The sequence below is a fragment of the Heterodontus francisci genome, chromosome 23 (assembly GCF_036365525.1).
Source record: "Heterodontus francisci isolate sHetFra1 chromosome 23, sHetFra1.hap1, whole genome shotgun sequence".
NCBI classification, from domain to species: domain Eukaryota; kingdom Metazoa; phylum Chordata; class Chondrichthyes; order Heterodontiformes; family Heterodontidae; genus Heterodontus; species Heterodontus francisci.
In genome coordinates, this window is record NC_090393.1 from 77,816,672 (window position 1) to 77,829,027 (window position 12,356).

The following is a 12,356-nucleotide window of genomic DNA, read 5'->3' on the forward strand; positions in this document are numbered from 1 at the left end:
ACAAAACCATGTTGCCTATCACTGATGAGCCCATTTTCTTCCAAATGGGAATAGATCCTATCCCTCAGTATCTTCTCCAGCAGCTTCCCTACCACTGACGTCAGGCTCACCGGTCTATAATTACTTGGATTATCCCTGCTACCCTTCTTAAACAAGGGGACAACCTTAGCAATTCTCCAGTCCTCCGGGACCTCACCCGTGTTTAAGGATGCTGCAAAGATATCTGTTAAGGCCCCAGCTATTTCCTCTCTCGCTTCCCTCAGTAACCTGGGATAGATCCCATCCGCACCTGGGGACTTGTCCACCTTAATGCCCTTTAGAATACCCAACACTTCCTCCCTCCTTATGCCGACTTGACCTAGAGTAATCAAACATCTGTTCCTAACCTCAACATCCGTCATGTCCCTCTCCTCGGTGAATACTGATGCAAAGTATTCGTTTATAATCTCACCCATTTTCTCTGAGTCCAAGCATAACATTCCTCCTTTGTCCTTTAGTGGGCCAATCCTTTCTCTAGATACCCTCTTTCTCCTTATATATGAATAAAAGGCTTTGGGATTTTCCTGAACCCTGTTTGCTAAAGATATTTCATGACCCCTTTTAGCCCTCTTAATTCCTCGTTTCAGATTGGTCCCACATCAGCCGCCTAGACCTTATGTATGCTTCCTTTTTCCTCTTAGCTCGTCTCACAATTTCACCTGTCATCCATGGTTCCCTAATCTTGCCATTTCTATCCCTCATTTTCACAGGAACATGTCTCTCCTGCACGCTAATCAACCTCTCTTTAAAAGCCTCCCACATATCACATGTGGATTTACCTTCAAACAGCTGCTCCCAATCTACATTTCCCAGCTCCTGCCGAATTTTGGTATAGTTGGCCTTCCCCCAATTTAGCACTCTTCCTTTAGGACCACTCTCGTCTTTGTCCATGAGTATTTTAAAGCTTACGGAATTGTGATCACTATTCCCAAAGTAGTCCCCTACTGAAACTTCAACAACCTGGCCGGGCTCATTCCCCAACACCAGGTCCAGTATGGCCCCTTCCCGAGTTGGACTATTTACATACTGCTCTAGAAAACCCTAGGATCCTGATATACTGTGAAAACCCATACACACCTGGCAGGATCCTGATACACTGTGAAACCCCATACACACGATGCAGGATCCTGATGCACTGTGAAACACCCAAACACATCTGGAAGCAAACTGATGGACTGTGAAAACCCCATACAAATCTGACAGGATCCTGATGCACTGTGAAAACCCCATTCACATCTGGCAGGATCCTGATAAACTGCGAAACCCACATACACACCTCGCAGGATCCTGATAAACTGTGAAACCCCCATGCACACCTGGCAGGATCCTGATAATTTGTGAAAACCCCATACACATCTGGCAGGATCCTGATGCACTGTGAAAACCCCATACACACCTGGCAGGAACCAGATAAATTGTGAAACCGCATACACACGATGCAGGATCCTGATACACTGTGAAACACCCATACACATGTGGAAGGATCCTGATGCACTGTGAAAACCTCATTGACATCTGGCAGGATCCTGATCCACTGTGAAATCTCCATTCACATCTGGCAGGATCCTGATACACTGTGAAAACCCCGTACACACCTGGCAGGATCCTGATCCACTGTGAAACACCATTCACATCTGGCAGGATCCTGATACGCAGTGAAACCCCATTCACACCTGGCAGGATCCTGATCCACTGTGAAAACTCCATACGCGCCTGGCAGGACCTTGATAAACTGTTAACACCCCATACACACCTGGCAGGATACTGATCCACTGTGAAATCTTCATACACATATGGCAGGATCCTGATCCACTGTGAAAACCCCGTACACACCTGGCAGGATCCTGATCCACTGTGAAACCCCATTCACATCTGGCAGGATCCTGATAAACTGTGAAACCCACATACACACCTGGCAGGAAGATGATCTACTGTGAAACCCCATACACACCAAGCAGGATCCTGATAAACTGTGAAACCCACATACACACCTGGCAGGATCCTGATACACTGTGAAATCCCCATACACACCAGGCAGGATGCTGATAATCTGTGAAACCCAGATACACACCTGGCAGGAATCTGATACACTGTGAAAACCCCATACACACCTGGCAGGATACAGATACACTGTGAAAACCCCATACACACCTGGCAGGATCCTGATAAACTGTGAAACCCCATACACACGATGCAGGATCCTGATGCACTGTGAAACACCCATACGCATCTGGATGCAAACTGATGGACTGTGAAAACCCCATACACATCTGACAGGATCCTGATGCATTGTGAAAACCCCATTCACATCTGGCAGGATCCTGATAAACTGTGAAACCCACAAACACACCTGGCAGGATCCTGATAAACTGTGAAACCCCCATACACACCTGGCAGGATCCTGATAATCTGTGAAAACCCAGACACACCTGGCAGGATCCTGATAAACTGTGAAACCCACATACACACCTGGCAGGATCCTGATACACTGTGCAACACCCAAACACATCTGGAAGGATCCTGATGCACTGTGAAAACCCCATACACATCTGGCAGGATCCTGATGCACTGTGAAAATCTCATTCACGTCTGGCAGGACCCTGATCCACTGTGAAATCTCCATTCACATCTGGCAGGATCCTGATACACTGTGAAAACCCCGTACACACCTGGCAGGATACTGATCCACTGTGAAACAACCTTTCAAAATCTGGCAGGATCCTGAAAGGCAGTGAAACCCCATTCACATCTGGCAGGATCCTGATACACTGTGAAAACCCCATACACACCTGGCAGGATCCTGATACACTGCGAAAACCCCACACACACCTGGCAGGATCCTGATCAACAGTGAAAACCCCATACACACCTGGCAGGATACTGATCCACAGTGAAAACCTCATACACACTTGGCAGGATCCTGATACACTGTGAAAACACCATACACACCTGGCAGTATCCTGATCCACTGCATATACCCCATACGCACCTGGCAAGATGCTGATAAACTGTGAAACCCCCATACACACCTGGCGGGATCCTGATAAACTGAAACCCCCATACACACCAGGCAGGATCCTGATATACTGTGAAAACCCATACACACCTGGCAGGATCCTGATACACTGTGAAAGCCCCACATACACCTGACAGGATCCTGATCCACTGTGAAAACCCCATACACACCTGGCAGGATCCTGATCCACTGTGAAAACCCCATACACACTTGGCAGGATCCTGATACACTGTGAAAACCCCATACAGACCTGGCAGGATCCTGATACACTGTGAAAACACCATACACACCTGGCAGGATCCTGATCCACTGTATATATACCCCATACGCATCTGGCAGGATGCTGATAAACTGTGAAACCCCCATACACACCTGGCAGGATCCTGATATACTGTGAAACCCCATACACATCTGGCAGGATCCTGATATACTGTGATACCCCCATACAGACCTGGCAGGATCCTGATAAACTGCGAATACCCCAGACACATCTGGCAGCATCCTGATCAACTGTGAAACCCCCATACACACCTGGCAGGATCCTGATATACTGTGAAACCCCATACACACCTGGCAGGATCCTGATACACTGTGATACCCCCATACACACCTGGCATGATCCTGATACACTGTGAAAACCCCACACACACCTGGCAGGATACTGATGCACCGTGAAAACACCAAACACACCTGGCAGGATCCTGATACACTGTGAAAGCCCCATACACACCTGGCAGGATCCTGATGCACTGTGAAAACCCCATACACACCTGGCAGGATCCTGATACACTGTGAAAACCCCACACACACCTGGCAGGATCCTGATACACTGTGAAAGCCCCATACACACCTGGCAGGATCCTGATACACTGTGAAAATACCATACACATCTGGCAAGATCCTGATCCACTGTATATATACCCCATACGCACCTGGCAGGATGCTGATAAACTGTCAATCCCCCGTACACACCTGGCAGAATCCTGATAAACTGTGAAAACCCCATGCACACCTGGCAGGATCCTGATATACTGTGAAACCCCATACAGACCTGGCAGGATCCTGATATACTGTGAAACCCCCATACACACCTGGTAGGAGCCTGATGCACTGTGAAATCCCCTTGCACACCTGGCAGGTTCCTGATGCAGCGTGAAACCCCATTCACATCTGGCAGGATCCTGACACACAGTGAAACCCCATTCACATCTGGCAGGATCCTGATACACTGTGAAACCCCATACACACCTGGCAGGATCCTGATACGCTGTGAAACCCCATAAACACCTGGCAGGATCCTGATTCACAGTAAAACCACCATGCACACCTGGCAGGATTGATCCACTGTGAAAACTCCATACACGCCTTGAAGGACCTTGATAAACTGCGAACACCCCATACACACCTGGCAGGATCCTGATACACTGTGAAAACCCCACACACACCTGGCAGGCTCCTGATCTACTGTGAAAACCCCATACACACCTGGCAGGTTCATGAACCACTGTGAAATCTTCCAACACATCTGGAAGGATCCAGATCCACTGTGAAAACCCCGTACACACCTGGCAGGATACTGAAACACTGTGAAACACCCATACACACCTGGCATGATCCTGATAAACTGTGAAAACCACATACACACCTGGCAGTATCCTGATACACTGTGAAAACCCCATACACACCTGGCAGGATAGATATGCACCGTGAAAACACCAAACACACCTGGCAGGATCCTGATACACTGTGAAAACCCCATACACACCTGGCAGGATCCTGATTCACTGTGAAAACCCCATACACACCTGGCAGGATCCTGATCCACTGTGAAAACCCCATACACACTTGGCAGGATCCTGATACACTGTGAAAAACCCATACACACCTGGCAGGATCCTGATACACTGTGAAAATACCATACACACCTGGCAGGATCCTGATCCACTGTATATATACCCCATACACACCTGGCAGGATCCTGATATACTGTGAAACCCCATACAGACCTGGCAGGATCCTGATACACTGTGAAAACCCCACACACACCTGGCAGGATCCTGATCCACTGTGAAAACCCCATACACACTTGGCAGGGTCCTGATACACTGTGAAAACCCCATACACACCTGGCAGGATCCTGATATACTGTGAAACCCCATACAGACCTGGCAGGATCCTGATATACTGTGAAACCCCCATACACACCTGCTAGGAGACTGATGCAGCGTGAAACCCCATTCACATCTAGCAGGATCCTGATACACAGTGACACCACATTCACATCTGGCAGGATCCTGATACACTGTGAAACCCCATACACCCCTGGCAGGATCCTGAAACCCTGTGAAACCCCATACACACCTGGCAGGATCCTGATCCACAGTAAAACCCCCATGCACACCTGGCAGGATCCTGATCCACTGTGAAAACTCCATGCACGCCTGGAAGGACCTTGATGAACTGTTAATACCCCATACACACCTGGCAGGATCCTGATACACTGTGAAATATTCCTGCACATCTGGCAGGATCCTGATCCACTGTGAAAACCCCGTACACACCTGGCAGGATCCTGATCCACTGTGAAACCCCATTCACATCTGGCAGGATCCTGATAAACTGTGAAACCCACATACACACCTGGCAGGATCCTGATCCACTGTGAAACCCCATACACACCAAGCAGGATCCTGATAAACTGTGAAACCCACATACACACCTGGCAGGATCCTGATAAACTGTGAAATCCCCATACACACCAGGCAGGATGCTGATAATCTGTGAAACCCTCATACACACCTGTCAGGAATCTGATACACTGTGAAACCCCCATACACACCTGGCAGGATCCAGATACACTTTGAAAACCACATACACACCTGGCAGGATCCTGATAAACTGTGAAACCCCATACAAGCGATGCAGGATCCTGATACACTGTGAAACACCCATACACATCTGGAAGCAAACTGATGGACTGTGAAAACCCCACACACATCTGACAGGATCCTGATGCACTGTGAAAACCCCATTCACATCTGGCAGGATCATGATAAACTGTGAAACCCACATACACACCTGGCAGGATCCTGATAAACTGTGAAACCCCCATGCACACCTGGCAGGATCCTGATAATCTGTGAAAACCCAGACACACCTGGCAGGATCCTGATAAACTGTGAAACCCACATACACACCTGGCAGGATCCTGATACACTGTGAAAACCCCATACACACCTGGCAGGATCCTGATGCACTGTGAAAACCCCATACACACCTGGCAGGAACCAGATAAACTGTGAAACCGCATACACACGATGCAGGATCCTGACACAATGTGAAACACCCATACACATGTGGAAGGATCCTGATGCACTGTGAAAACCCCATACACATCTGGCAGGATCCTGATGCACTGAGAAATCTTCCTACACATCTGGCAGGATCCTGATCCACTGTGAAAACCCCGTACACACCTGGCAGGATCCTGATCCACTGTGAAACCCCATTCACATCTGGCAGGATCCTGAGAAACTGTGAAACCCACATACACACCTGGCAGGATCCTGATCCACTGTGAAACCCCATTCACACCAAGCAGGATCCTGAGAAACTGTGAAACCCACATACACACCTGGCAGGATCCTGATATACTGTGAAACCCCCATACACACCTGGTAGGAGCCTGATGCACTGTGAAATCCCCTTGCACACCTGGCAGGTTCCTGATGCAGCGTGAAACCCCATTCACATCTGGCAGGATCCTGACACACAGTGAAACCCCATTCACATCTGGCAGGATCCTGATACACTGCGAAACCCCATACACACCTGGCAGGATCCTGATACCCTGTGAAACCCCAAACACACCTGGCAGGATCCTGATGCACAGTAAAACCACCATGCACACCTGGCAGGATTGATCCACTGTGAAAACTCCATACACGCCTTGAAGGACCTTGATAAACTGTGAACACCCCATACACACCTGGCAGGATCCTGATACACTGTGAAAACCCCACACACACCTGGCAGGATCCAGATCCACTGTGAAAACCCCATACACACCTGGCAGGATCATGATCCACTGTGAAACCTTCCTACGCATCTGGAAGGATCCAGATCCACTGTGAAAACCCCGTACACACCTGGCAGGATACTGAAACACTGTGAAACCCCCATACACACCTGGCATGATCCTGATAAACTGTGAAAACCACATACACACCTGGCAGTATCCTGATACACTGTGAAAACCCCATCCACACCTGGCAGGAACCTGATGCACAGTGAAAACCCCATACACACCTGGCAGGATCCTGATGCACTGTGAAAACCCCACACACACCTGGCAGGATCCCGATCCACTGTGAAAGCCCCATACACACCTGGCAGGATCCTGATCCACTGTGAAAACCCCATACACACTTGGCAGGATCCTGATAAACTGTGAAAACCCCATACACACCTGGCAGGATCCTGATACACTGTGAAAATACCATACACACCTGGCAGGATCCTGATCCACTGTATATATACCCCATACGCACCTGGCAGGATGCTGATAAACTATCAATCCCCCATACACACCTGGCAGGATCCTGATAGACTGTGAAACCCCCATACACAGCTGGCAGGATCCTGATATACCGTGAAACCCCATACAGACCTGGCAGTATCCTGATATACTGTGAAACCCCCAAACACACCTGGTAGGAGCCTGATGCACTGTGAAATCCCCGTGCACACCTGGCAGGTTCCTGATGCACTGTGAAAGCCCATTCACATCTGGCAGGATCCTGATACACAGTAAAACCCCCATGCACACCTGGCAGGATCCTGATCCACTGTGAAATCTCCATACACGCCTGGAAGGACCTTGATAAACTGTGTACACCCCATACACACCTGGCAGGATCCTGATACACTGTGAAATCTTCCTGCACATCTGGCAGGATCCTGATCCACTGTGAAAACCCCGTACACACCTGGCAGGATCCTGATCCACTGTGAAACCCCATTCACATCTGGCAGGATCCTGATAAACTGTGAAACCCACATACACACCTGGCAGGATCCTGATCCACTGTGAAACCCCATACACACCAAGCAGGATCCTGATAAACTGTGAAACCCACAAACACACCTGGCAGGATACTGATAAACTGTGAAATCCCCATACACACCAGGCAGGATGCTGATAATCTGTGAAAGCCTCATGCACACCTGTCAGGAATCTGATACACTGTGAAACCCCCATACACACCTGGCAGGATCCAGATACACTGTGAAAAGCACATACACACCTGGCAGGATCCTGATAAACTGTGAAACCCCATACAAGCGATGCAGGATCCTGATACACTGTGAAACACCCATACACATCTGGAAGCAAACTGATGGACTGTGAAAACCCCACACACATCTGACAGGATCCTGATGCACTGTGAAAACCCCATTCACATCTGGCAGGATCCTGATAAACTGTGAAACCCACATACACACCTGGCAGGATCCTGATAAACTGTGAAACCCCCATGCACACCTGGCAGGATCCTGATAATCTGTGATACCCAGACACACCTGGCAGGATCCTGATAAACTGTGAAACCCACATACACACCTGGCAGGATCCTGATACGCTGTGAAAACCCCATACACACCTGTCAGGATCCTGATGCACTGTGAAAACCCCATACACACCTGGCAGGAACCAGATAAACTGTGAAACCGCATACACACGATGCAGGATCCTGATACAATGTGAAACACCCATACACATGTGGAAGGATCCTGATGCACTGTGAAAACCCCATACGCATCTGGCAGGATCCTGATGCACTGTGAAATCTTCCTACACATCTGGCAGGATCCTGATCCACTGTGAAAAACCCGTACACACCTGGCAGGATCCTGATCCACTGTGAAACCCCATTCACATCTGGCAGGATCCTGAGAAACTGTGAAACCCACATACACACCTGGCAGGATCCTGATCCACTGTGTAACCCCATACACACCAAGCAGGATCCTGATAAACTGTGAAACCCACATACACACCTGGCAGGATCCTGATACACTGTGAAATCCCCAAACACACCAGGCAGGATGCCGATAATCTGTGAAACCCTCATACACACCTGTCAGGACACTGATACACTGTGAAACCCCCATACACACCTGGCAGTATCCAGATACACTGTGAAAACCCCATACACACCTGGCAGGATCCTGATACACTGTGAAACAGCCATGCACATCTGGAAGCAAACTGATGGACTGTGAAAACCCCATTCACATCTGGCAGGATCCTGATAAACTGTGAAACCCCCATGCACACCTGGCAGGATCCTGATAATCTGTGGAACCCCCATGCACACCTGACAGGAGCCTGATGCACTGTTGAATCCCCGTACACACCTGCCAGGTTCCTGATGCACTGTGTAACCCCATTCACATCTGGCAGGATCCTGATACACAGTGAAATCCCATTCACTTCTGGCAGGATCCTGATCCACTGTGAAAATCCCATACACACCTGAAAGGATCCTGATCCACTGTGAAAACTCCATACACATCTGGCAGGATCCTGATCCACTGTGAAAACCCTGTACACACCTGGCAGGATCCTGATCCACCGTGAAACCCCATTCACATCTGGCAGGATCCTGATAAACTGTGAAACCCACATACAAAGCTGGCAGGATCCTGATACACTGCGAAAACCCCATACACACCTGGCAGGATCCTGATACACTGTGAAAACCCCGTACACATCTGGCAGGATCCTGATAAACTGTGAAACCCCATACACACAATGCAGGATCCTGATGCACTGTGAAACACCCATACACCACTGGCAGGATCCTGATAAACTGTGAAAACCCCAGACAAACCTGGCAGGATCCTGATAAACTATGCAACCCACATACACACCTGGCAGGATCCTGATACACTGTGAAAACCCCATACACACCTGGCAGTATCCAGAGACACTGTGAAAACCCCATACACACCTGGCAGGAACCTGAAAAACTGTGAAACCCCACACACACGATGCAGGATCCTGATACACTGTTAAACACCCATACACATCTGGAAGGATCCTGATGCACTGTGAAAACCCCTACACACCTGGCAGGTTCCTGATCCACTGTGAAAACCCTTTCACATCTGGCAGGATCCTGATCCACTGTGAAACCCTCAGACACACCTGGAAGGATCCTGATACACTGTAAAACCCGAAAGACATCGGGCAGGATCCTGATACACAGTGAAACCCCATACACACCTGGCAGGATCCTGATCCACTGTGAAACACCTAAACACACCTTGTAGGATCCTGATACACTGTGAAAACCCGAAACACATCTGGCAGGATCCTGATACACTGTGAAACCCCATACACAACTGGCAGATCCTGATACACAGTGAAAAACCCATACACACCTGGCAGGATCCTGATCCACTGTGAAAACCCCGTACACACCTGGCAGGATCCTGATCCACTGTGAGACTCCATTCACATCTGGCAGGATCCTGAAAAACTGTGAAACCCACAGACACACCTGGCAGGATCCTGATCCACTGTGAAACCCCATACACACCAGGCAAGATCCTGATAAACTGTGATACCCACATACACACCTGGCAGGATCCTGATACACTGTGAAATCCCCATACACACGAGGCAGGATGCTGATAATCTTTGAAACCCACATTCACACCTGGCAGGATCCTGATAAACTGTGAAAACCCCATACACACCTGGCAGGATCCTGATACACTGTGAAACCCCATACACACGATGCAGGATCCTGATACACTGTGAAACACACATACACATCTGGAAGGAGCCTGATGCACTGTGAAAACCCCATACACAACTGGCAGGATCCTGAAGCACTGTGAAAACCTCATTCACATCTGGCAGGATCCTGATCCACTGTGAAATCTCCATACACATCTGGCAGGATCCTGATACACTGTGAAAACCCCATACACAAGTGGCAGGATCCTGATCCACTGTGAAACATCATTCACATCTGGCAGGATCCTGATACGCAGTGAAACCCCATTCACATCTGGCAGGATCCTGATAAACTGTGAAAACCCCATACACACCTGGCAGGATCCTGATACACTGTGAAATGCCCACACACACCTGGCAGGATCTTGATCCACTGTGAAACCCCATACACACCTGGCAGGATCCTGATCCACTGTGAAAACCCCATACACACTTGGCAGGATCCTGATGCACTGTGAAAACCCCATACACAATTGGCAGGATCCTGATACACTGTGAAAACCCCACACACACCTGGCAGGATCCTGATACACTGTGCAAACCCCACACAGACCTGGCAGGATCTTGATTCACTGTGAAACCCCATACACACCTGGCAGGTTCCTGATGCAATGTGAAAACCCCATACACACTTGGCAGGATCCTGATACACTGTGAAAACCCCATACACACCTGGCAGGATCCTGATACACTGTGAAAACACCATACACATCTGGCAGGATCCTGATCCACTGTATATACCCCAAACGCACCTGGCAGGATCCTGACAAACTGTGAAACCCCCATACACACCTGGCGGGATCCTGATAAACTGTGAAACCCCCATACACACCTGGCAGGATCCTGATATACTGTGAAAAACCATATACACCTGGCAGGATCCTGATATACTGTGAAACCCCCCTGCACACCTGGCAGGAGCCTGATGCACTGTGAAATCCCCGTACACACCTGGCATGTTCCTGACGCACAGTGAAACCCCATTCACATCTGGCAGGATCCAGATACACAGTGAAACCCCATTCACATCTGGCAGGATCCTGATAATCTGTGAAACCCAAATACACACCTGGCAGGATCCTGATAAACTGTGAAACCCCCATACACACCTGTCAGGATCCTGATAAACTGTGAAAACCACAGACACACCTGGCAGGATCCTGATAAACTGTGAAACCCACATACGCACCTGGCAGGATCCGGATACACTGTGAAAACCCCATACACACCTGGCAGGAATCTGATAAACTGTGAAACCCCATACACACGATGCAGGATCCTGATACACTGTGAAACACCCATACACATCTGGAAGGATCCTGATGCACTGTGAAATCCCCATACACATCTGGCAGGATCCTGATGCACTGTGAAAGCCTCATTCACATCTGGCATTATCCTGATCCACTGTGAAATCGCCATACCCATCTGGAAGGATCCTGATACACTGTGAAAACCCCGTACACACCTGGCAGGATCCCGATCCACTGT